General features: G+C 38.7%; 1 pseudogene across 1 annotated transcript in view; it reads left to right on the top strand.

The window, feature by feature from the left end:
• Positions 1 to 24,231, top strand: part of LOC309862295 (large ribosomal subunit protein uL1 pseudogene) — an 83,282-nt pseudogene extending 59,051 nt beyond the window's left edge. Inside the window, exon 3 of the transcript XR_014316675.1 lies at positions 23,568 to 24,231. The product of XR_014316675.1 is annotated as a large ribosomal subunit protein uL1 pseudogene (transcript). The remainder of the gene's footprint in view (positions 1 to 23,567) is intronic.
• The last annotated feature ends 2,895 nt before the right edge of the window (positions 24,232 to 27,126 follow it).

The following is a 27,126-nucleotide window of genomic DNA, read 5'->3' as shown; positions in this document are numbered from 1 at the left end:
ATAGATACAATATAAAGAAAAGAAAAAGTATAAACATTTTTTCCTTGTGATACTCTTAGGATTTTTTCTCTTAACAACTTTCCTATGGATCATATAAAGGGTGGTTAGAGTCCTATACTCTAGTAACTCATAAATAGGAGTTTGTACCTTTTGGCCACCTTCCTCCAATTTCCCCTCTCCTCATCCTCTGCCTCTGGTAACTGTTAAGTCTGATCTCATTTCCTATGAGTTTGGTTTTTTATTGTTCTTTTTAAAAATTCCACATGTAAGTGAGATCATGCAATATTTATCTTTCTGACTTACTTGACTTAGCATAATGCCTTCAAGGTCCATCCATGTTGTTACAACTGGTCAGGTTTCCTTGTTCTTTTTTATAGCTTAATAATATTCCACCGTGTGTGTGTGTGTGTGTGTGTGTGTGTGTGTGTGTGTGTGTGTAAAATAATCTCTTTATTCATTCATTCACTGATGGCCAGTTAGGTTGTTTCTGTGTCTTGGCTGTTGTAAATAAAGAGCCTTTAATAAGCTGTGACTTATTCCCCATTGACATAAGCAAATGAATTTGCCTTTAGGTGGAGGAGAAACTGAGATTATGTAAGATGGCTTTATCCAAGCCGAGAAGAGGAAGATAGGGACCTTCTCTTGGAATATTATTCTAATGTGGTAAGAAGATACGAGAATGAAAGGAATGTGGGACTCTTTAATTCCTATGGACATTTGCATGCATAAATGATAGTCACCAGAGTTCTTGATATAGGAAAGAATTGCAGTCTGGGTTGAAATCTCACAGAAGGATTTTGATGTATGTGTTACTGGTTAAGCATGGGCTTTGGGATCAGACAGACATGGGTTTAGTTTCAGATTTGCCACTTACAAGTTGTTTGACCTTGTCACCTTAGAAATATTTCCTAATCTCATTATGCTTTGGATCCAATATCTACAAAATAGAAATAATGGTATCTCTCAGGGTTGTTACAAGTATTGGATGGGAAAATAAATACATACAGTTAGCACAATGCCTTGAGCACGCTAAGTGAAAAATAAGTGGTGGACTAATCATTCTATTCCTTTCTACCCTACCCTATCCTATTATTCTACCCTGTCCTATCCAGTTCTGTCCTATGCTCTTCTCTCTTGTCTTGTCCTATCCTGTTCTACCTTGGGTTGTCTGAGAAATTAAGTTGTTGGAGAAATTAAGTGATTTGTCCAGGCTTGCAAATCATGTATGAGACATAGGAAGGAATCAAACTCAAGGCTGTGTGATTTCAAAGTTTGCACTTTTAACTATTATGTTCTACTGGTATGTGCTTTGGGTCACAGACTGGCAAAAATCCTAGGTCAAACGAAACTTGCACTCATTTAGCCTGCTTGCACACGGATCCTTCTGTGTCTGCTTTGTTTTTCCCATTGGTCTGTAGGTTTCCCACTGACTCCTGGATGAAGATCTGACCCACCTTATTCACCTTTATTGTAGCTCAGTTTGATGTATCAGAGGTGCAGGATATGGAGTGTCTTAATCCTTGCAGAAAGTAAACCAGAGATAGGGTTATAGAGTAAAACATAAGATGATCAATTAAATTTGAATTCCAGATAAACACTGAATAATTTTTTTCATGTAAGTATGTCCCAAGTATTTCACGGGATGAACTTATACTAAAAAATATTCGTTGTTCCACTGAAATTTAAATTTAACCGAGTGTCCTATACTTGTATCTGCCCAGTCTTGGCCGTCTTACAGGGGTAGGCACTCATGAGTGTTTTCTTGCATTTAACCCAAGATCAGAGAGTGACGACCAGGATAAGAGGGTCAAATAAATGATTAAAAGTTAGTACATGAGAAGTTAAAATCACATGTGGAAGGGGGAAATTAGAAGTTATTAAGGGGCCCAGTTCTTCTTTAATATCATGTCTGGGGCATTTATCTCCCCTGCGTTCCTCATAAGGAAATCATTAGCCTCTCTCTTGTTCTTGGTTCACTCTAGCTAAAGTATCAGACCGGCCCTGGAAGGAATGCCTCTGGCTTCAGAAAGGGCTCCTCTGGCCTTGGTGACCATTAATAAATTTATCAGTAGCATAAGGACTGACTAAGACATCAGGTACAATGCTGAGGAGTGACAATAGTCATGTCACCTTTCTGCATTGTACCTGATGTCTTAGTCAGTCCTTATGCTACTGATAAATTTATTAATTTCTTAGTCACTGGGCATTTGTTGAGCTTGTGCTATTTGCCAGGTGCTCTGCTAGGCATGAGGGACAAGTAAATGTAAAACACTAGTCCCTGACCTTACGTTTGTTGAGGAGGCAAATATATAACCATATGATTACAGTTTAAATATGAGACATGCTAAGGGAGTTATGAACAGATTCCTGTGGGAGTGTATCATGTAGTGGTTAACATTGTCTCAAGAGACTATCATGGAAGTATCGTTTGGGGCCTTGAAAAATGGATTGGTGGGTGTTCACTATGCAAGGAAGTTGTGGAGAAGATACTTCATGTAAGAGAGATGACATCTACAAAAGCACAGAAGCATGGAAGAGTGTAACATATTTCTAGGAATGAACCTTCAGACTCTTGAGTGTTACTAGAAGTGAACATTGACGTGAGTGAACTGAATCTTGAAGTTTGCTTTAATTAATTGAACATGCCAAGAAGAAATAATAGAGAAAGAGAGGGAAGGACCAAGAAGAGGAAACACCATTGGGAGGAGTAACAAATCACAAATCACTAAGTATTAAAGCTCATAGTTAGTTTTTCCTTTGTTTCTTTTCTCTATTATAATCTCAGAGAAGCACATGGCCATCCATCAATTATAAGAGTTAGAAATGCAAATTTGGGGGGCTAATAATACATTATATGTTAATAAAAAATTAAAAATTAATAAAATAAACGCAAATTTTCTTTTAAAAAAAGATTTTATTTATTCATTTGAGAGAGAGAAAGAGGGAAAACATATTTGGGGGAAAGGGTCAGAAGAAGAAGCAGACTCCCCACTGAGCTGGGAGCCCCATGAGGGGCTTGATCCCAGGACCCTGAGATCATGACCTGAGCCAAAGGCTGACATTTAACTGACTGAGCCACCCAGGTGCCCCTAGAAATGCAGATTTTGTTTAACCCTTTTTTCACTCTGGAGCCCATTTCCTCACAAAGTCCTATCAATTCTCCTGTTAAATAGCCTTCATATTTATCAAATTCTCTTCATTTCCACCAAAAGTGTCATAGTTTGCAAATTTGTCCTGACTGTTAAAACAACAAATTGTCTTCCTGATGTACACCTCTCCTGTCACCTCGACATTGCTGTCATTTTAATGTTTCTAAACATGATTTTGTTAATAACCTCTGTCATTTCCCTTCACTAAAAATTTCCATGACTCCTTACTGCATATGGATAAAGCCCTTCATATTTTATTTTCAATCAGTAGTTTTATTTTATCTTAGTTATGGTATAGAAAGAGTCTTAGAGCACAGGTCTGCAGTCAGTTGGCCTGGATTTAATTTCTGACTTCATAAGGACTAGTATATACCTGGCAAGTACTGAAATGCTCACACTGATTGTTCAGGATCAATCTCTGTACTTTCATTATGTAATTATTTATTATATAATATCTCTTCAGTTCCTAATAATGACTAGAGAACTTTACTTCTCCATCATGAATATGAAGATATCAAGAGTGTCAGCTTCATAAAATTTTTTATGAGCATAAAATGAGATCATGCTGTAAAGAGGTTAGCACAATGTGTGTCTAATACATGTTACTCTTTGCATTATAACTTCCTACCACTCTTGAAGAATACAGCTTCCCCTCTTGCCTTACCAGGCTTATCTCCAGACTATTAGTTATTCCATCATTCCATTAATTTTACTTGGAATATCCAACTCCCACCAACTCATCCTTCAAATATTGCATCCTTCAGAAAACATTGTGACCACATCCTTGGACTAACCCATGGCAAAATTAATCACTTCTGCTGTGGACTCATTTGCACTTACCTCTATTACAGTATGCATTATTTTGAGTTGTAAGGTCATGTTTTATTTTTTTTAATTTTTTTTTAATTTTTATTTTTTATAAACATATATTTTTATCCCCAGGGGTACAGGTCTGTGAATTGCCAGGTTTACACACTTCACAGCACTCACCAAAGCACATACCCTCCCCAATGTCCATAACCCCACCCCCCTTCTCCCAACCCCCCTCCCCCCAGCAACCCTCAGTTTGTTTTGTGAGATTAAGAGTCACTTATGGTTTGTCTCCCTCCCAATCCCATCTTGTTTCATTTATTCTTCTCCTACCCACTTAAGCCCCCATGTTGCATCACCACTTCCTCATATCAGGGAGATCATATGATAGTTGTCTTTCTCTGCTTGACTTATTTCGCTAAGCATGATACGCTCTAGTTCCATCCATGTTGTCACAAATGGCAAGATTTCATTTCTTTTGATGGCTGCATAGTATTCCATTGTGTATATATACCACATCTTCTTGATCCATTCATCTGTTGATGGGCATCTAGGTTCTTTCCATAGTTTGGCTATTGTGGACATTGCTGCTATAAACATTCGGGTGCACGTGCCCCTTTGGATCACTACGTTTGTATCCTTAGGGTAAATACCCAGTAGTGCAATTGCTGGGTCATAGGGTAGTTCTATTTTCAACATTTTGAGGAACCTCCATGCTGTTTTCCAGAGTGGTTGCACCAGCTTACATTCCCACCAACAGTGTAGGAGGGTTCCCCTTTCTCCACATCCTCGCCAGCATCTGTCATTTCCTGACTTGTTGATTTTAGCCATTCTGACTGGTGTGAGGTGATATCTCATAGAGAGCCCAGAAATAGACCCTCAACTCTATGGTCAACTCATCTTCGACAAAGCAGAAAAGAATGTCCAATGGAAAAAAGACAGCCTCTTCAATAAATGGCGCTGGGAAAATTGGACAGCCACATGCAGAAAAATGAAATTGGACCATTTCCTTACACCACACACGAAAATAGACTCAAAATGGATGAAGGACCTCAATGTGCGAAAGGAATCCATCAAAATCCTTGAGGAGAACACAGGCAGCAACCTCCTCGACCTCAGCCGCAGCAGCATCTTCTGCTGGTGAGTATGGAAAACAGTCTGGCAGTTCCTCAAATGGCTAAGCATGGTGTTACCATATGGCCAAGCACCTCCACCTTTACTCAGTAGGGTATGTTAAGACTGCAGAAATAAAGTGAAGAAACTCTCCACTATGTGCAGTTTTTCAAGGTAAAATAAAATCCTTGTCAAATCCCAGCAGTGAAAGGAAATGAGGAACGATGATTAATAACACTTGGATTCATAGGGTTTTTAATCATAAATTGTGTCCTCTCTGAAATAGGATACTTCCACTTGGAATTGCTCAAATGTGAACACTGATTTTTCCTCCTCACGGACAGAGCCAGAAGGGATGGGATATGAAAGGGAGCGCCACAGACTTCTTTTTGCAAGCTGCATCCTTTCAGAAAGTGGTTGTTTTTCTGTTTCCAGAATTGCTGTTCTTCTTCTCTTCGATCTGCCGATGGATTTTCAGGTGTTTGCAATCTTTAGATAAGCTATCTAGCTGATCTCCGGCTAGCTGAAGTAGTCTCAGCCTGCTACTTCTCCGCCATCTTGACTCGGTCATGTTTTATTTTTGATACCTTCATTAAGTTACAGGCTCATCAAGCATGAGCCATACTTTATTTATCCTCAGATACTCTTTGCCTACCTGGCAAGTAGACAATGCTGAATAAATGCAGTGGGTATTCAGTGGATGCTAATTAAATGTGTAAATGGACAATTGGGACTAGTGGCAGAGGATTCTAGATGCCTACTGGAATGAGAGCCAAGACTCAGGCCAAGAGATGAGGTATAAATAGAAAGATACCTAAGAGTCCAGTGGCTTTTGTTTTTCTAGCAGCTAGAGCTAAGGATGGAGACAACATTTCAGAATAGGTACTTACTTGGTCATGCCTCATTTTGGCACATGGGACAGAATGAAGGGAACTTAAAAAAAAATTAAGCATAAATTGATCACATGAAAATAGTAATTTTACCCTAAATTATAAAGACCCCAGCCTTAAATTCATAGTACAAATATTTCTATGTCATTCATATATAATTTATCCATGCCAGATAAGAGTATAATAACACTTAAATCACAGGGTTTTTCTGGGATCGCTGGGTTCAGGTTCTACGTCAGATTCCATGCTCAGCAGGAGTCTGCTTTTTCCTCCCCCTGCTCTTGTACTCTTGTGCTCTCTCTTTCTCTCTCTTCCCCAAAGAAATAAATAAAATCTTTTTTTAAGAAGTAGGTGAAAAGGAGGGGAAAGGAAAGAATAGAGGGAATTAAAAAAAAATCTAGCAACACTGTGGGTTTTAATGCAGTCACATCAATAATTGCATTAAATGTAAGCAATCTAAATACATCAATAAGGCAGAGATTGTCAGACTATACTATATATAGAAACTTATTTTAAATATGAAGACAAAAGTAAAAGAAAGTAAATGCAAAAACGTATATCATCAAACACTAATTAAAAAAAAAAACTTGGGGTTAAAAGAAACTAGAGATCAATCTACAGATTGATAGAACAAATAGAAAGTTAAGAAGGATACAGAAAACCTAAATAACCATATTAACCTAAATTACATTATAAAATACTCTACATCAAACAATGAAATACCCTTTCTTTTCTTTTGCAGAGGAAACATTATTCAAGATAGACTTTGCTAAATCATTAAATAAGCCTAATGCATTTAAGAAAAAAGAAGAAAGAAAAAAGAACAAAGAACAAAACAAAGAAAAAAAGAACAAAGTTTGAGGAGTCGTTCTACCTGATTTCAAGACTTCTGTAAAGCTCACCAACTAAGACAGTATTGTACTGGAGAAAGGATAGACATATTGGTGAAACAGAGCAGAGTCTAGAAGTATAGTCACACTTTTATGATCAACTGGTTTTCAACAAAGGTCGTTCAGTGGAGAAACAGTAGTCCTCTCAATATATGGTACTGAGACAATTGGACATCCACACTAAAAGAATAAATAAATTTTCATCTATACCTTATTCAGTATATTAATTAATTAAATTCAAAATATTTCGGAGAATCACATGTAAAAACATAAACTCTAAAATTTCTAGAAAAAATATAGAGAAAAGGCTTTATGTCCTTGGGTTAGATGAAGATTTCTTAGCTGTAACAACAACAACATGATCCACATACACAAAAAGACACTATAGATAAAAAACAAAGACAAACCAAACAGAAGGAGAAAACTCACCTATCTATTGAAGGATTTATAGCCAGAATACATAAATTCTTTTCAAAACTAAGTAATAGGAAAATGACTTGATTGAAAGAAAAGGGCAAAAGATCTGAACATTTATTTCATCAAAGTAGGTGTGTGGTTGAAAAACACATAAAAAGATATATTTTGTACCATTTGTCATCAGAGAAATACAAATTAAAAACCACAATGAGGTGTCACTACCCACTTATTGGAATCACTAAAATTAAAAAAGAAAAAGACAAAACTGATCATAGTAAGTGCTAGATAGACACAGATAAATTGGAACTCTCATGGGTTGCTGGGGGAAATGGGAAATGGGAAAACAGTTTGGCAGTTTCATATAAAATTAAATATATCCTTAACCATATGACCCAGCAGTCTTACTCCTAGATGTATAATCAAGTGAAATAAATTTTATGTTCAAAGAATAAAACATACATGCCAGTTTATAGTGGCTTTACTGGTAATGACCCAAAATGGAAATAATCCAATGTTCTTCAACCAGCAAATGGATAAACAAATGTGGTGAATCCACATAAAAAAGTACTTCTTAGCAAGATCTGTCACAAAGTGGTGATCATCAAGACAGTATGGTAAGCACATAGATCAGTGGAACAAAATAGAGAACCCAGAAATGGACCCTCAACTCTATGGTCAACTAATCTTCGACAAAATAAGAAAAGAATGTCCAATGGAAAAAAAGACAGCCTCTTCAACAAATGGTGTTGGGAAAATTGGACAGCCACATGCAGAAAGATGAAACTGGACCATTTCCTTATACCACACATGTAAATAGACTCAAAATGGGTGAAGGACCTCAATGTGAGACAGGAATCCATCAAAATCCTTGAGGAGAACACAGGCAGCAACCTCTTCAACCTCAGCCGCAGCAATTCTTCCTAGGAACATCACCAAAGGCAAGGGAAGCAAGGGCAGAGATGAACTATTGGGACTTCATCAAGATCAAAAGCTTTTGCACAGCAAAGGAAACCGAACAAAACCAAAAGACAGCTGACAGAATGGGAGAAGATATTTGCAAATGAAATATCAGATAAAGGGCTAGTATCCAAAATCTATAAAGAACTTATCAAACTCAATACGCAAAGAACAAATAATCCAATCAAGAAATGGGCAGAAGACATGAACAGACATCTCTGCAAAGAAGATATCCAAATGGCCAACAGACACATGAAAAAATGCTCTACATCTCTCGGCATCAAGGAAATACAAATCAAAACCACAATGAGATACCATTTCACACCAGTCAGAATGGCTAAAATTAACAAGTCAGGAAATGAAAGATGTTGGCGAGGATGAGGAAAAAGGAGAGCCCTCCTACATTGTTGGTGGGAGTGCAAGCTGGTGTAGCCATTCTGGAAAACAGCATGGAGGTTCCTCAAAAAGTTGAAAATAGAGCTGCCTTACCTCTCAGCAGTTGCACTAGTATTTACCCCAAAGATATAAATGTAGTGATCCAAAGGGGCATCTGCACCCCAATGTTTATAGCAGCAATGTCCACAATAGCCAAACTATGGAAAGAACCTAGATGTCCATCAACAAATGAATGGATAAAGATCACGCACACACACACACACACACACACACACACACACACAATGGAATACTATTCAGCCATCAAAAAATGAAATCTTGCCATTTGCAACCACATGGATGGAACTAGAGGGCATTATGCTAAGTGAAACAAGTCCGAAAAAGATAATCATCATATGATCTCACTCATATGTGGAATTAAGAAACAAAACGGAGGCTCATCAAGGAAGAGGGGAAAAAATAAAGGAAGACAAAACCAGAGAGAAAGACAAACCATTTGTTTCCTTAATCATAGGAAACAAACTGAGGGTTGCTGGAGGGAAGGGAAGTGGAAGAATGGGGTAACTGGGTGATGGACATTAAGGAGGGCAAGTGATGTAATGAGCACTGGGTATTATATAAGACCGATGAATCACAGACCTACCTATGAGCCCAATAATACATTATATGTTAATTAATTGAATTAAAATAGTTAAGAAAGAAGTCTACTTAGTATTAATAGGCTCAAACTCCTGATACATGGAAGAGCGTGGATTAATTTCCAAAGTATTATTATTATTATTATTATTATTACTATTTTTATTTATTGTATGCTCCATGCCCAGTATAGAGCCCAATATGGGGCTTGAACTCATGACCCTGTGATCAAGACCTGAGTTGAGCTCAAGTCAGATCCTCAAAGGACTGAGCCACCCAAGTGCCCCTCATACACATTATTCTAAGTGAAACAAAATGCTGCATAGTGTGTAATTCTAATTTCATTTATATGATCTGAAAAAGGGAAATTTTTAGGGATAGGAGACAGATGTGTTCATTGAACAGGGAGGGAAGGGTTTCCTGTAAATGGGTTAGAGGGAATTGTTAAGGATGATGGACACTTTATGCAATGAATATGCTTGTATCATGAAATTTTCTATTTGGCAAAAGACACAGAACTTGATATTTAAAAGGGTAAATTTAACATGATTTCACTCATATGGAATTTCAGAAACAAATGAGCAAAGGGGAAAAAAAGAGATTGGGAGGGCAAATGAAGAAATAAACTCTTAATAGAAAACAAACTGATGATTAGCAGTGATGGGGGATTAAGGAGTACATTTGTTGTGATGAGCACCAGGTGTTGTAGGGAAGTGCTGAATCACTATATTACGCTCCTGTGACTAATATTATATTGCATGTTAACTGGATTTAAATTAAACCACAAAAAATATTAAAAAGGTAAATTCAAACTGTATGTAAATTGTACCTTAGTATATCTTAGTACATGTAAATTATACCCTAATAGGAAAAAGAAAAATAATTATAAGAGCCTTCTGGATGAAAAATAAGTATATTAGTCTTGTAGTCAGAGTGGTTAGAATGTATAATGAACTGGTGATTGACATTTATATTCTAGCTCTGCTACTAACTAGCTGGGTAACTTGAGCACTTCTTTTTTCCCTTCCAGGGCCCAAATGTCTCCATTTTTCCAATGACATTGTTGATTGGAGTAATGACTAGAATGCCTCTAACCTTGGCACTCTGTGATGACTAAAGAGGTCATCTCACTAGTTACTTTTGTATTCGCTTGAGACCAGGTGCTTTGGCTGAGGTCTGGGCTGGGCCCGTGTTCTGAGGCATTACCATACACAACAGGTGGGTGTGTGCTGTGGATAGCTAGGGCTGGACTTAATATGGCCACCACCCTTTATCCTTCTTACCCTTCCTTCAGAAGACTTTTTATGGCTGAGCTGTGAATAACTGCCATGAACAGCTACCCAGACCTTCAGGATAAACAAAAGAAAACATTTGTCTTGCACCCTGATAGGCATCCTGCTCTGTCTCTCTTGAATGAATAACTCAATACTGTTTAGTAATGATAATTCTCATTCCTAAGGCCCTCTCCTATGTGAGAACTCATGCATTCCTCATAATTACCCTACTTGAAATGTAGGTCAGGATGGGTATAATTATCCTCATTTTGTAAATTCTTAAAAACAAAGCAAAACAAACTAACAACCACAGTGAGAAAAATAAACTAAGGTGTGGGCATTTAAATCCCTTAATCTAACATCACTCCACTAGTAAGGGGCCAAGATTGGACTGGAACTTAGTTCTATCTGTTGTGAAAAACTGGTGATAAGAATGCATTTTACTGGGTTCCAGTCTGAAATACGGACACCCAGTTACTTCTCCTATGCTTATTTATCCATTACTACATTTACTCATTGATCAACAAATACTTTCTGACCTTGAAAAGAGGAGACTTTACATGAGATATGGGCCTGGGAGTCATTGCTGAAAGATAAAGCCATTGGAATAGATGGGAAAATTCAAGGATAGTGGGAAGATTAGAAGAGAAGAGCACTTCACCAGAAGCTTGAGGAGCATCCACATTTAAGGGCCCCACAGAGCAAGAAGGGCTTGGAAGAGAAGTTTAGAAAAAGCTATCAGAAGGGAAGAAGGAAATAAAATATTTAGATGCTGTGTTAACAAAGAGAAGAGAGATTTTATGAAAGGGAGAGCTGTCTTTGTTGGAGACTTCTCAGAGATAGGGTTGTGATGTTTCATTAATCTCGTGGTGAGGAGCCTTTGGTCCCTTGCAGGACGGGTGCTCATGTAGCATTGGTGATAATACCTCCCTCTCTGGTGTCAGAGAGTCAACAAAGTCAATTCCATGCCTCTTTCTCAAGGCTGGCTTCTTCATCTGTGAAAACATGTATCCATAGCCTTCTCTACTTCAGAAGGGTAGGAAATGCAAGGAACCTTAATATGAGGCAGAATATGTTCATTATACTTGTCACGTATGGAAGAGAAAGGGGGAAATCATATTCTGTTTTTGATAGTTCTGCTGGTTCGATATTAAATGTCCTGTTACATTCATCACTGCATACTATAGAACTATAGAACTATTTAAAATTCAAAGTCTCACGTGATTGGGAAGGCCAAAATGATTCTCGAAGGTCTCATTCAGTTCATCAGCCACTTAGAACCTCATTCATGACAAGCATAATGCAGGGCTTGATCTCAGGACCCCGAGATTGCCTGAGCCAAAATCAAGAGTCAGATGCTCAACCCACTAAGCCACCCAGGTGTGCCTCATTCTGTTGTTCCAAGTACACATACAGATTTTACGATTATAACTCTGAACTTAGGCAGTCCACTACCTCTTGGGACAACATAGTGGGTACTGCATAGCATAGACTCTGAAGTCAGAATTCAGTTTGGATGCTGCTCAATAAGTGATATCTTGGGAAAGTTATTTGAACTCTCAAAATTTCAGTTTCTTATCTGCAAAATGGAGATTATAATACCTAGCTCTCAGACTCATCAAGAGACACAAATGTAATGATGCAAGGAGAACAAGTAGCACAACCTCTGGCAGAGAGAATATGTCTTAAAAAGAGAGATGGGTGACTCAGTTGGTTAAGCCTCTGACCCTTGATTTAGGCTCAGGTTGTGATCTCAGGGTTGTGAGATCGAGCCCTGCATCTCTCTCAAACAAACAAACAAAACAAAACAAAAAAACCCACCAACCTGGAAATGATGCAGAAGGGCTTTAGAAACATGACCTTTGAGGAAAGTTTGAAGAACTTAAGGTGCTCACCATAGAAGAGCTATTTAATGTGAAATGAGGAAGAGCATAATGAGAAAGTTGCAGCAAACCAGTGGAACACATAAACTGAGGTTGGTTTTATGAAAAAGTAGAGGGAGCATTTTACCTTCATCCCATCATCCAGTCTTGTATTGCTTAGCACCCAGTAAGATCCCCTTGTCCATGACTTCCTCACTGTGGGGGAAAATAGGAGCAGGAAGATCCTAGCAGTCTTCACCACAGAAGACTCCAGCAACCCATTGCACACAGCTTTACCACTGAAAATCCCTGAAGTTTTTGTTGATGTTGACCCCAGCCAGTGGAGCTGCATGGGGAGTATGAGCTGCTTTGCACCCCTCATCCCAGGCCAGAGCAGCCACTTCTCCCAGCTCCACTGGTTCCAGGGCTGTTGACCCACCTGCTCCATTCTGGCACATGACTGGGACCCTGGCTGCACACCTCTTCCATGTGCACTGTGCTCTGGACCCTGGCACTGCTGCCCCTCCATGCATGCCTGTGTACCACACCCCAGCTCCACAAATATGTGGAGACTAAAGAACATGCTCTTGACCAACTATTGAGTCAGAGAAAATCAAAGGGAATTTTACAAGTATCTTGATACAGAGAACGGATCAGTGGTTACCAGAGGGAAAGGAGTTGAGGGTGGGTATAAGGGCTTGTAGGGTGATGGATGATAAATAAACTTTTGGGGATGATCACTTTGTTGTGTATACAGATGTCAGATTAGAAATGTCATATACCTGAATATATGACAACAATTTAAAAAGTACCTTGAGACAGACAAAAATGAAAACAGAACGTATCAAATTTATGGGATACAGCACAAGCATTCTAAGAGGGAAGTATTTAGTGATGGATACCTACACTAAGGAAGAAGAAAGATTTCAAATGAACAACCTAATATTATACCTCAAGGAACTGCATAACTCAGAGGTAGCAGAAGGAAGAAAATAATAAAGATTAGAGCAGAAATAAATATAGAATAAAAATGGAAAAAATCAATAAAACTAAGAGTTATGGTTTTTTTTGTAAAGATAAAATTGACAAACTCTTAGCCAGTCTAAGAAAAAGAAAAGGGAAAATTCAAATAAGTAAAATCAAGAATGAAAAAGGAGACATTGCAGTGGATATCTAAGAACCAGAAAGGATCATAGGGAGTATCATGAAGAATCACATACCAAAACCCTTGATAATCTAGAAGGAATGGCTAAATTCCTAGAAACATATGACATACCAAAACTCCATCAAGGAGAAATTGACAACCTGAATAGACCAGTAGCAAACAAGGAGATGAAATCAGTAGTCAGTAATCAAAACCCCTTGCCAGTGAAAGCCTAAGACCAATCCTTGTTAAACTCTTTCAGGAAATCCGAGATGAGGAAACACTTCCAAACTCATTTTACCAGACCAGCATCACCCCAATACTAAAACCAGACAAAGACATTACAAGGAAAGAACACTAGAGGCTAATACCTCTGATGAACATAGCAGAGAGGAGAATGACAGTCCTTCAGGTAGGGGGAAATGGGAAGATGTTGGTCAAGGTGTACAATGTTTCAGTTACACCAAGTGAGTAAGTTCTGGAAATCCAATATCCAGCACTGTAACTGTGGTTAAAGATACTGTACAGTGTACAAAATTTGCTGAGAGAGTAGATTTTAAGTGTTCTTACCACACACAAAAATGATGCTAACTATGTAAGGAGATGGATATGCTATATAGTTTGATTGTGGTGATTATTTTACAATGTATTTGTATATCACGTCATTGTGTTGTATATCTTACACATATATAATTTTTAATTGTCAATTATACCTCATTCGAGTTGGAAAACAGGAGTGCCCGTGTGGCTCAGCTGGTTAAGAGTCTGTCTTCAATTCAGGTCATGATCTCAGGGTCCTGGGATCTAGACCTGTGTTGGGCTCTCTGCTTAGTGGGGAGTCACCTTCTCCTCTCCCTCTCCCTCAAATAAATTAAAAAAAAAAATCTTTAAAGTTTTTTTTAAAAAAAAACTTAAAAAAAAACCAGTTGCACAAAAAATAATAACTTCAAATTTTTAGGAAGAGACTCATGAGGAACTTAACACTATATATATATGTATATACACACACACACATACAATCATAAAAAGAGTATTAAAATTCTTGATCTGTGTGGCTGAATAGAATCTTTATTATTTTACTCCTATCCTCCAAACTAATTGTGTGACAAAACAAACACCTAAAAAAATTTTAAAACTCTTACTAAACAAACGAACACAAAACTAAGAACTTCCCAACTAGAGATCTCTGGGTCAATTATGAAAATAACCAACTTGCCATTCAAAAGAAAAACTGTTGCCTTTACATATTATTGCAACTTTTACTTCTGTTTTTAAAGTAAGTTTAAAACATGAAAAAAATGTACTGTATTAAACTGTAGAATCAGTCATGTTTTCATTGTTGGCTAATAATGATTAACAAGAATAAGATAATGAGAAAAATTAAGATTCCAAATGAATTTCTAGGGACTATGACAATGAAATCAATAAAAATGTTTCTCCACAAATAATATAATCATTAGATTAATAAAGCTTATTTTAATGAAGACAATATGAAAATAGTAAAACATTCTTTTAAGAGTTACATGTTGTTTGTTTTCTATGGAAATCACTGTAATGGCCATTTAACTGATGCTACCAGTAGCATTACATGGTCTGGTTTAAGGAGAATCTAGTTATGTCATTCTCTTTCATCCTTTGCATCTTGATTTTTCTTTTTCCCTTGAAGACCTTCTTCTCCATCTTCTATGTTCTCCTTGTGAACATAATCATCGTAGTATCCATCCTGAAAATCTTTCATTGGCTATGAGAGATCTATTTCCTATTTTCCCTTTCCCAATTCTGAGCTTGCTTCATCTTGCCTTCATTCTCCTCTTCTTCTTCCTCCTCTTCCTCATATTCTCTGGATGGTCCAGCTCCGTCCTCCCCATTAGCTTGGTTATGATTATTTCCATACTCTTTCTCTTCCTCTTCGGGGTTGATGTTCATTATCCTGCTGACAAAATCCCTTTAAGTATGTTATGCTGTAGTCATTATTGGGAGGGAAACAAACCATAAGTGACTTTTAATCTCACAAAACAAACTGAGGGTTGCTGGGGGGAGGTGGGGTGGGAGAAGGGGGTGGGGTTATGGACATTGGGGAGGGTATGTGCTATGGTGAGTGCTGTGAAGTGTGTAAACCTGGTGATTCACAGACCTGTACCCCTGGCGATAAAAATATATGTTTATAAAAAATAAAATTTAAAAAAAGATACTTTCTCAGTTATTAGGATTATGATATCAGAGTTAAACAAGTCATGACTTTTCTATCTTTTTAATATTTTCCTGAATATCTACTGAATTGAGTACTTTGATTTTGGTACCATTCAGATTGAAGTAGTTAGAATTTGGTCATTTCTCTTTCAAAACTTCCAAGCCCCCAGAAATGATATTGACACTAAGGACTCTGGTCAATGAAGTTAGTTCCATTGCAGCCATACTCAGAAACCGTGGTTTTTAAAAATACCCATTCATGCTTTCAGTTTCCCAACGAATGACTAGCAATTATTGAAGACCAATTCGGTCACTCAGTCTTCATTTCCCCCCTCTCTTCCTCAACTACCACAAATCTTGTTTCTCCTTTCTTCTCTCTCACACTATCTCCATTTCCAAAATTTGCAAACGATTTGGAAGTGAACAAAAAGAAATGCAAAAATCCACTCACTGCCAGCAAAAACAGATATGAAAGTAAAGAACAGAAAAACAGATGAAATCCAAAGAAGTGGGATGCTAACATTGCCTTCCCTCCTCTTTGTTCACACATTTACAGTTACTTTCCCTTCAACAGCTATTCAAGGTTTGAATGAGGTTTTTTTTTTTTTTTAATATGATATAATCCGAACTGTATTTTTGGAACATTAATCTGATGGTTGTGTTTGTAAATTGGGCTAGAAAGGTTAAAAAAAAAAAAAAGAAGAAGCAAGAAATTAATTAGAAATTACTTTATTAGCCAAGGAAAGAAAAAAAAATGAGAAACTAAACAGCAATGTTGTCACTGGGAAATAAACAAAGGATATAAGTACTAGTGGTGTCATAGAGTTAGAATTTGTTAGAGCTGGCTTTGAGACTGGGTGACAAGCAGGAGGGTGATGGCGACTTTATCATGAGAAGGGAGCCAAGAAGAGAGCTCAGGGGGAAGATGCTGAGTGTAGTTGGGCACTTGAGATTGAAGGGCTGCTTCATCATCTAAGTCGGGGTTCCCTATAAGTAGATGGCCAGTGGAACTGGATGAATGGGGTTGAAACTAAGCCCCAAAGATAGGGTGTTATAGCCTTCAGCAGATAAAACATTTTTTAAAAAACTACTGTATTTAAGAAGAGATACTTTGGAATGAGTCTGAGAAGAAACAGTAAGATAATGACCAGGGGAATCCTAAGGGCTAATACTCTAGAGGCTGAGAGGGACGAGAATTTAGAGAAGCGAGAGCTGCCTACTCAGAGGGAGAGAAGAGTAAGTTTTTTACGCCAATGGCAAGAACACCAACAGAGGGGCTAACCTGTCGGTGAAGAGAGATACTGCTTTTTCACAGATAGTAGTGTCATCCGGTTCTAGGGGAAGTGTGCAGGCACAAAATAGAAAAGTATACTCCCTTCCTTCCCCTCTTTTCCTTTGACATTTGTTCCACCCTAGGTGAAAGAGTAGTTGGAAAGGAGCTTGGTCTGATCTCTACAGAGAGGCAGAAGTGCATTGGATAGTGTTAGTGTGCCCTTCCTGAGACGCCCTCAGTTTTTCTCTACTCTGCTTTTTGCCCTTTGAGGCCGAGCTGGCTGGATTCTATCAGTGAACTCTTCTGCCTCCTGTTTCCTGTTGGTTTTGGCTCGTGGTGATCTCCAGCAGGATGTCACAGGGCAGTAGGAAAGTCCTATGTGGTATTTCTTCCCAGCTTCTCCATGGCACATCGTTATGCTTTGGCTATGTCACTTTGTGATGCCTTGTCTGTAGTAGGGTTGGCAGGATTTTGGCCTGATGTTAGCTCAGAGTAATGATGTGAACATCAAAAATGGCCTAAGAGGGAGCATTTTGTAATATCTAGGCTTAATATTTCTAACTTGACCAACTATGTTTTCCTTTTAAAACTCTGGCATTCTATGATTGGAAACTAGGGTTTTGCTATTCAAAGTGTAGTCTGTGGAATAGCAGAATCAATTTCCCTTGGGAACTTGTTAGAAATGCAGTCTACAGTTTTCAATGATACCCAGGTGATTTACACGCAGGATTTGAGAAATACTAAGCTAGTATACCATCACAGTTACTTATTATCTCTGTGAATTTATGACAAGTTACTATCTACTTTCTAATCTCAAATTTCAAATTTCTAATCTTTCAATTTCTGAAAAATTATAATAACAATCATAGGGTTGTTGTAAAGAGTCAACAAGACAAAATGATCCTGTACTGTTGTGGGACATTTTTTATTAAACAAATACTTCTGGATATCTTCAATGTGCCAAGCACTGTGCTAGATGGTCAGTAGTCAACAAAATAGGTTCCCTGGCCTCATGCAGCTTACATTGTTTTTGAGTCTTGTGGACCAAAGTTACTCCTGTTTTGGACTATGGCAGCATGTAGTTATAGTCCACAGATTGCAGTCCTGCTTGATTTCCACAGTTAATTAATACTTCTAAAGCCTCACATACTTATATTTCTGTGTGTGTGTGTGTGTGTGTGTGTGTGTGTGTGTGTGGTGAGAATACTTAAAATCTACTCAGTAAATTGCAAGTATACAAAAACCATATTGTTAATGATAGTCATTGTACTGCACAGTAGATCTCAGAACTACTCATAACTCAGAAGTTTATGTCCCTTGACATCTCATTTTGGCATCCCCTAGCCCCCAGCAGCCACCACCTAACTCTCTCTTTTTATGAAATTGGCAAGTGTGTATGTATATACTTAGATTTCACATAAAAATGGTACCATGTGGTATTTGTGTCACTCTGCCTGGTGTATTTCATTTAGCATAACGCCCTCCAGTTTTCACCCATGTCCAGATCAGTCCTCCTTCTTTGGAATGCACTCTGTAAGGCCTTAACAAGTCATTTCTGCTTTGTGAGCATTGCAAATGGGATCTTAGGAATACCAGACCACATTAACATATCTCAAAGTGTGCTTCATAGAACACTGAATGTGTGCACTTCTCCATGGAGGGGTAAAAAATATAAATGGCCAAATAAGTTGGGGAACCTATTTCTCTATTAGGAGGTCACAATACACCTTTACTGTATCAAAGGCTTCAAGAAGTACCAAATAAAACACCCTTTTAATTTGACATAATTCCACATTTCTGGCACTTATTGGTAAAGATTTCTTTCTTTCCTTCCTTCCTTCTTTCTGTCATAGTAATTTGGGAAGATCTTAAATTGGCCCTCTAAGGACACTTATGGACATGATATTTGGTGGATCTATCTTAGAAAAATCGGGAGGAAAAGAGGGTTTTTGCCAGGGTTTTTTGCCACATCATAGTGGGTGACCAGGATGACTCCCAGTGATTGTTTGATTTCCCAAGAGGAAACATTAAGTTCTAATAAAAGGGCAGGGGATTAAGAGCACAGTCTTTAAGAGTCTCCTGACGTTGAGCACGTCTCTGGCCCTCAGTATATGTGCTTATGAGAGGGTGTTTGACTTGGAAATGGTATTTTCCCCAGTGAAAGCTGGGCTTCCTCTCAAAGTATGAGGAATGGAGAGTACTGCATTTGGCGTGAAGAGGGCCTACTAAATTAAGTGACCAAACCTGTCCCACTTGCTTAGAATGTGTGTTCCTGAAATATGGCCACAATCCAGAAGAAAGCAAGCCCAAAACTGTCTCAACAGGTATTTGGAGATTGTTTCTTCTACGAAAAGTTCTCAAGCTTTTGATGTGAAGAAAGGCATTTATTCTCATGTTCTAAAGTTTACTTACCTGTATACCAAGAAATAGAAAGTGTGTGCACACGTATTTCCTGGTTTCGTGCTGGGGGAAGGAAGGTAGATAGTAACGCACCAGCAATTTTAAACAAGGGGTTTAACAGATAAGAGGTAGAAGACTCAGAGAAAAGTTTACTGAGGCAATGGAGGAAAGCCTTCTGAGCACATTCAAGTCAGAAGAGAATTCCTTCTGACTACCTAGATTCAGGCAGAAATAGGTATGGGTACAACAGAGAAGTTCCATGTATCTAGGGATACAAAGCAGTTTTGAAGAACCTGGACTCTGAGGAAGACAAACCCAGATCCAAACCTGTTGAAGGAGGTCACTGAGAGGATGTGATCACCAGTTGACACATTAGCTGGACCCAGGCAATTAGAGGCTCCTCATCCCTCATCCTCCCCACCCCCATCCTTGGAATGTACATTCCACCCACTGTCCACACTAAGTGTCATTTTCAGAGACATAGCCTTGAGACAGTAATGTGTTGTTGAGACCATCTGGACTGGATACATGACAGGATCCTAATCAAAACCTCTGTATAAATGTTTAAGATTCTGTCAGATTGGTGCAGAGATCTGCTTGTCTTGCCACTATCCAAGACAAGGCTTGTGTGTAAGTTCCCTTGTTTATTAAACCTGCCACGTACCAATCTAGAGTGGCCTTCCTCTTTTATAGTCACACATATTTTGATAATTCACCAAGAGATGTAGAGGCAATATGGTGCTGTGAGAAAAGAATCTGTCTGACCTGTTTTCAAATCCTAGTGCTATTACTTGTCAGTTTGGGAGATACTTTACCCTCTCTGAAAACTTGCAAGGTTATGAAGATTAAATGGATGACAAATCTATGTACCTATTACTAGTATGTACCTTATATAAGCCTTCAGTAATAATAGCAGTTATCACTGTTAATATAGAATACTGGAGTTCTTAAGTGCAAACATGAAAAAAAGAGAAAGACAAATACCATATGATTTCACTTATATGTGAAATCTAAAAAACAAAACAAAGGAACAAACAAACAAAACACAGAATCAGACCTATAAGTATAGGGAATTGATGGTTGCCAGTGGGGGGGGGGGATGAGGGGGGAATGGGCAGTATGAGTGATGGGGAGTAAGAGATAAAGGCGTCCAGTTATGGAATGAGTAAGCAACAGGGCTGAGAGGTACAGCTCAGGGAATACAGTCAGTGGTACTGTAATAGTGTCCTATGGGGACAGATGGCACCTACACTTGTGGTGAGCATGGTATAATGTATAGACTTAGTAAATTACTGTGTTGCTCACCTGAAACTATTGTAACAGTGTGTGTCAACTCTACCTCAATAAAAAATGAATACAAACAGATGAAGTCAATAAACTTCAGAGTGTAAAAATGACTTATCCAAAGTGATAGAAAGGGACGTACTAGAACCAAGTCCTTCAGGCTCTAAGCCAAATGCTTCTTGCCTCTACATACTCTGCCATCTCCAAGAGGTAATTACATGAAGCACATACTTCATGGAGTACAGACAGTGGAGAAGTGTGATGACAAATCCTATGGAGCCCACGGGACTTGCAGTATGCCACATACTGACTTTGCAGTATGCCACATACTGACTTTGTGATCTTGTGAAAGCCATTGCAAGTTCCATGAACCTCCTTTCCCTCATCTTGTAAAATGGTGATAATGGCCCTTGCTTACTTCCAGGAATAATGTTGTCAAGTTCAAATGAGTTGAAAGTGAAGTTTAAAACTGTAAGGAGCAGTAGGTCCATTAGGGATTTGTATTTATATTACATACTTAAAAGTGGCAAGGGAGCCCAATTTGCTTAATATTGGTTCATCAGTATCACAGAAATGATTTATTTGACAGGTCTGCTTGTAGGCGAGGAGAAGCAAACAGGGTAAGAATTGCTCATTCCAGCAAGGTGGACATGTGTATGAGTGCTTCAGATGTGTGTTGCTCTAACCAGAATAAACCTGAGAGCTACCACTAACTGGAGTTCTCTATGCAGCCATCTTCAAAGAAGCCAAGTGTGATGTCTGAAAGTGATTCACATCCTGCCTTGAGTCCCTTGACAGATATCAACAAGGGTGTAATTCCTACTCAGTTCTTCCATGTCCCCCTTTGCCCTGCCTCTCATCTTCCCATCTCTCACACTCTCTACCCACCCCATGACTTTATCTTAAACCTTCACTATCCATCCTCCATGGAATGTACCTGGGTAAAAAACACAAAACCAAGCTTTAGTGATCTCCATGTTTCTTTTCTCTTATCCTTTCCCTCTATATTTTATGCTTTTAATGGACTAAATATTTGCCTTTCTGATGAAATTTCTCTCACTTTTCCATCCATCTCTCTTCTCATTTGCCAGTTCTCTGTCGAAAATGGGCCAGAAGCAGAACTGCAGCATTTTGAATTTATTTTTTGAAGGTGGGGAGGGATTGAGGTCTCGTGAAAAGCCCAGAATAAGGCAGAATTTTCTTTAATACATTGGGGGAAGGAAAAAACATAATGAACACTTACAAATTAATATACATGTAAATTTATTATAAAGATATTATATATCTCTTCAAAGAAATGACTAAATTAGCAACATGGATACGAGGATGTAAAATTTGTGTGATGGGACCAGATATAGGGAAGTTAGTTGTGGGGAGCTGCTTATGTTTTGGTTCACACTCATGAAAGTTTTTCACTCATATTTTCTTTAGGCATTTAAGTGTCTCTCTTGTGCCCTAATTTGTGCTACTGACCAAACCTCCTGTCTACTCTCCTTGTTATTATTAGTTTACTTTTAAGATCTACTCTCTTGGCAAGTTTCAAATATGCTGTGTAGTGTCATTGACTAGAGTCACCCTGCTCTGTGTTACATCCCCATGACTTTTGTGCTCTCCTTAAAAACTGGCTTGAAGTACTGCTTTTGAAGGAAAATGCCTCCATTAGAAATGCTGACTCACCCCCATGGGGCCTCATTTTGAATGCTTGAGAGGGTTTAGCAGAAAAAGCCACTGTCTATTGCTGAGCACCACCTTGTGGGTAATTAATGAGCTATGATGGCATAACCGGCAGGTTGCAATAGTGTCTGGGTCAGAATTCTTGAATTAGAACTCTTGCTCTGCTACCTACTAGCTGTGTGACTCTGGACAAGCTCCTTAATCTGTGTCTTCCCTTCCTCTGCAGAGGAAGATAATCTACCAATGCTGTGGTGCCTGGTATTATAGTAAGCACGCAGAGCCCCTAATCTGACATCCTCATAGCTAGCAGTTTGGGAGCATTGGTCAAATAAGACCAGATTTCTAGATAAGGGCAATCGTAATGACTAATATCAATAGTTCTATTAATAAGATAATAATGGCTCCTATTTACTGAACGCCTACCAGGGACAGATGCTATGCTGCATTCTTTGTGTGTGTGTGTATGTGTATGTGTGTGTGTGTGTGTGTGTGTGCTGCATTCTTTACGTGAATAATTTCATTCAGCCCTACAATACTCCTTTGTACTGAGCACTTTTATTATGCCCAGTTTATATGTGAGGGACCCAAGACTCTAAGATAACTGATTTTTCCTGAGCTACACATCTAACAAAGGCAGTGTTGAAATCAAATCCAAGTTCGACATTAACCATGTCATTATAACTGCTCTAAGCTTCTTGTGAGAGAATTGAGCAAGGAAATTATATTTTTTAGGGAGAAGACAGTGTGTGTATGTATGCAGGTGCATGGGTATGTGAGCATGTGTGTGTATGTGTGTGTGTTACACACAAGAGGAGCAGGAGGAAGGAGAATGGTGGAGCTGTGGTTATTGTCTTCAACCTGCTATATAGCTGTCGTAGGGGAAGGGATACCATGTTTTTTCCAAATGATCCCAGATGTTATAATATTTTGGGTGAATAGATTTCTATCCAATTACACAGACTAATTTTCTAATAGCCAAAATTGTTAAAATATGAAATTATCTGCCTTTGGAGATAATAAAGTCTCCATTTTTAGAGGTTTTTTTTAAAGCAGAGTCTGCTGATATTTGGAAAAGATAGTGTAGGGATTGTGTTTGAGAAGGACCACTGAAGTATTTTCTAATCTTGCAAGTCATTGTTTATATAATCAACTTCAAAATTCATGGCAGAAGTGACCCTTCAACTGGCTCTCTTTTCCGGTTCTTGCAGGTGTGAGGCTCTGCGAGCAGCAAGGGCTCCTGAGCTGCCCTGTACAAGGCAGTGCGGGAATTCCTGCCTGGCAACCCCTGCAAGCCCAGCTAGGTTTTGGAGCCGGTGGATCTACAGATCAGCTCAAACAACTATGACCCTCAGGAAGACAGATGCTTCTCGGGCACAGTCAGACTTAAAATTAAGTTCACTCCCACACCCCAAGCTCCCCATATGTTTTTCGGGGATCAGCAGGACTGTGATGAGTCTGTGGTTATTCCCCACGTGGACACTGAGGCACTGAAGAAACTCAACAAGAAGAAAAAAAAGTCGAGAAGCTGGCCAAGAAGTATGATGCCTTTTTGGCCTCAGAATTTCTGATCAAGCAGATCCCACAAATGCTGGGCCCAGGCCTCATAAGGCTGGCAAGCTCCCTTCCTTACTGACCCACAATGAAAACATGGTGGCCAAAGTAGATGGAGTGAAGTTTACCATCAAATTCCAGATGAAGAAGGTGCTGTGTTTGGCAATGGCCATTGACCGCGTGCAGATGACAGGTGATGAGCTTGTGTGCAATATCCACTTAGCTGTCAGTTTCCTGGTGTCATTACTCAAGGAGAATTGGCAGAATGTCTAGGCTTTACACATCAAGAGCACCATGAGCAAGCCCCAGCACCTGTACTAAGGCACAGCTTAATAAACCCTACTGCTACCAAAAAAAAAAAAAAAGATCCTTCTGCTGGCTTTGTGCATTAGACTGTATACTTTTGATTACTACAAGTTGTAGAATAAAAACTGGTTTAAGAAAAAAGTTCATTATAAAGATAAGGAGTTACCTCAAGAAGTCCATAAGCAGGAGGAAAAGAACTGAAACTTGAGTCTGAAATACTATATTTTCTCTCTCCATCCTGAATTTGTGCTCCTGCCCACAGGTTATCCTTCTTTCTTCTCCACTTTGCAGAATAGCTTTCTCTCTGTTCTTCTGTCCACTTGGTAGGCAGTAGATACCCTTTTGAGTGTTTCTGAGATGATATGTCTCTGACGAGACAGATCTTGACCAAGAAAAAGATCTTACTTTTGGTTTCAATTCTTAATTTTTTTGGTGATGCATTTTTTATCACTTTATTTTATTTCATCATGATAAGTGTATTCTTTTATCCCCATCCCCTATTTCCCCATTTCCTGCATCTCCCCCACCCATCTTCCCTCTAGTTACTATCAGTTTGTTCTTTAAAGATTTTATTTATCTATTTGACAGACAGAGATCATAAGCAGGCAGAGAGGCAGGCAGAGAGAGAGGAGGAAGGAGGCTCCCCGCTGAGCAGAAAGCCCGATGCGATGCGGGGCTCAATCCCAGAACCCTGGGATCATGACCTGAGCCGAAGGCAGAGGCTTTAACCACTGAGCCACCCAGGCACCCCCAGTTTGTTCTTTATAGTTAAGAGTCTGGGCGCCTGGGTGGCTCAGTGGATTAAAGCCTCTGCCTTTGGCTCAGGTCATGATCTCAGGGTCCTGGGATCAAGTCCTACATCAGGCTCTCTGCTCGACAGGGAGCCTGCTTCCCTCTCTCTCTGCTTGCCTCTTTGCCTACTTGTGATCTCTGTCTGTCAAATAAATAAATCTAAAAAAAAAAAAAAGAGTCTTTTTCTTGGTTTGCTTCTCTCTCTCTCTTTTTCCTTTATTCTCTTGTTTTGTTTCTTAAATCCCACATATGAGTGAAATCATATGATATTTGTCTTTCTCTAACTTATTTCACTTAGCATTATACTCTCTAGCTCTATCCATGTTGCAACACATGGCAGGATTTCATTCTTTTTATACTTGTATAATAGTCCATATGTAGATATGTGTTTGTGTGTGTGTGTGTATATATATATATATATATCTCACATCTTTTTTATCCATTCATCTAGTGATTACTGGGGCTGCCTCCATAGTTTGGTTATTATAAATAATGCTGCTATAAACATAGAGGTACCTATATCCCTTTGAATTAGTGTTTTTGTATTCTTTGGGTAAATACCCAGTAGTGCAAATCCTGGATCATAGGGTAGTTCTGTCTTTATCTTTTTAGGAACTTCCATACTGTTTTCAAGAGTAGCTGCATCAGTTTGCGTTCCGAACAGCACACAAGTGTTCCTTTTCCTTCACATCCTCACCGACACTTGTTTTCTGTGTTGTTTATTTTGGCCATTCTGATAGGTGTGAGATGGTATCTCTGTGGTTTTGATTTGTATTTCCCTGATGATGAGTGATGTTGAGCATTTTTTCATGTGTCTTTTGGTCATTTGGCTGTTTTCTTTGGAAAAATATCTACTTATGTCTTTTTAAAAAATTTTATTTATTTATCTATTTATTTATTTATTATTTATTTTCAGCATAACAGTATTCATTATTTTTTTTTAAAGATTTTATTTATTTATTTGACAGAGAGAAATCACAAGTAGATGGAGAGGCAGGCAGAGAGAAAGAGGGAAGCAGGTTCTCTACTGAGCAGGGAGCCCGATGCGGGACTCGATCCCAGGATTCTGAGATCATGACCTGAGCCGAAGGCAGCAGCTTAACCCACTGAGCCACCCAGGCGCCCAGTATTCATTATTTTTGCACCACACCCAGTGCTCCATGCAATCCGTGCCCTCTCTAATACCCACCACCTGGTTCCCCCAACCTCCCACCCCCCACCACTTCAAACCCCTCAGAATGTTTTTCAGAGTCCATAGTCTCTCATGGTTCACCTCCCCTCCCAATTTCCCCCAACTCCCTTCTCCTCTCTAACTCCCAATGTCCTCCATGCTATTTGTTATGCTCCACAAATAAGTGAAACCATATGATAATTGACTCTTTCTGCTTGACTTATTTCACTCAGCATAATCTCTTCCAGTCTCGTCCATGTTGCTACAAAAGTTGGGTATTCATCCTTTCTGATGGAGGCATAATACTCCATAGTGTATATGGACCACATCTTCCTTATCCATTCGTCCATTGAAGGACATCTTGGTTCTTTCCACAGTTTGGAGGCCGTGGCCATTGCTGCTATAAACATTGGGGTACAGATGGCCCTTCTTATGTGTTTTCCCATTTTTAATTATATTATTAATTTTGGGGGTATTGAATTGTGTCAGTTCCTTATATATTTTGGATACTAACTCTTTGTCGAATATGTCATCTGCAAATATTTTCTCCCCTTCACTCAGTTGCCTTTTAGTTTTGTTGATTGTTTCCTTTGGTGTGCAGAATTTTTTTATTTTGATGTAGTTCCAATAGTTTATTTTTGCTTCTGTTTTCCTTGCCTCAGGAGAATTATTTAATAGAAAAATGTTGCTACGGCTGATGTTGGAGAGATTACTGCCTGTGTTTTCTTCAAGGATTTTTATGGTTTTAGGTCTCACATTTAGGTATTTAATCCATTTTGAATTTATTTTTGGTGTTATTTTTTGTTTTTGTTTTTTTCCTTTTAAGATATTTTTATTTATTTGACAGAGATCACAAGTAGGCAGAGAGGGAGGGGGAAGCAGGCTCCCAACTGAGCAGAGAGCCCAATGCAGGGCTTGATCCCAGGACCCTGGGACCATGACCCAAG

Source organism: Mustela nivalis (assembly GCF_964662115.1).
Source record: "Mustela nivalis genome assembly, chromosome: 3".
NCBI classification, from domain to species: domain Eukaryota; kingdom Metazoa; phylum Chordata; class Mammalia; order Carnivora; family Mustelidae; genus Mustela; species Mustela nivalis.
The sequence above is the reverse complement of the archived record's forward strand: the minus strand, read 5'-3'. Positions and strand labels throughout refer to the sequence as shown.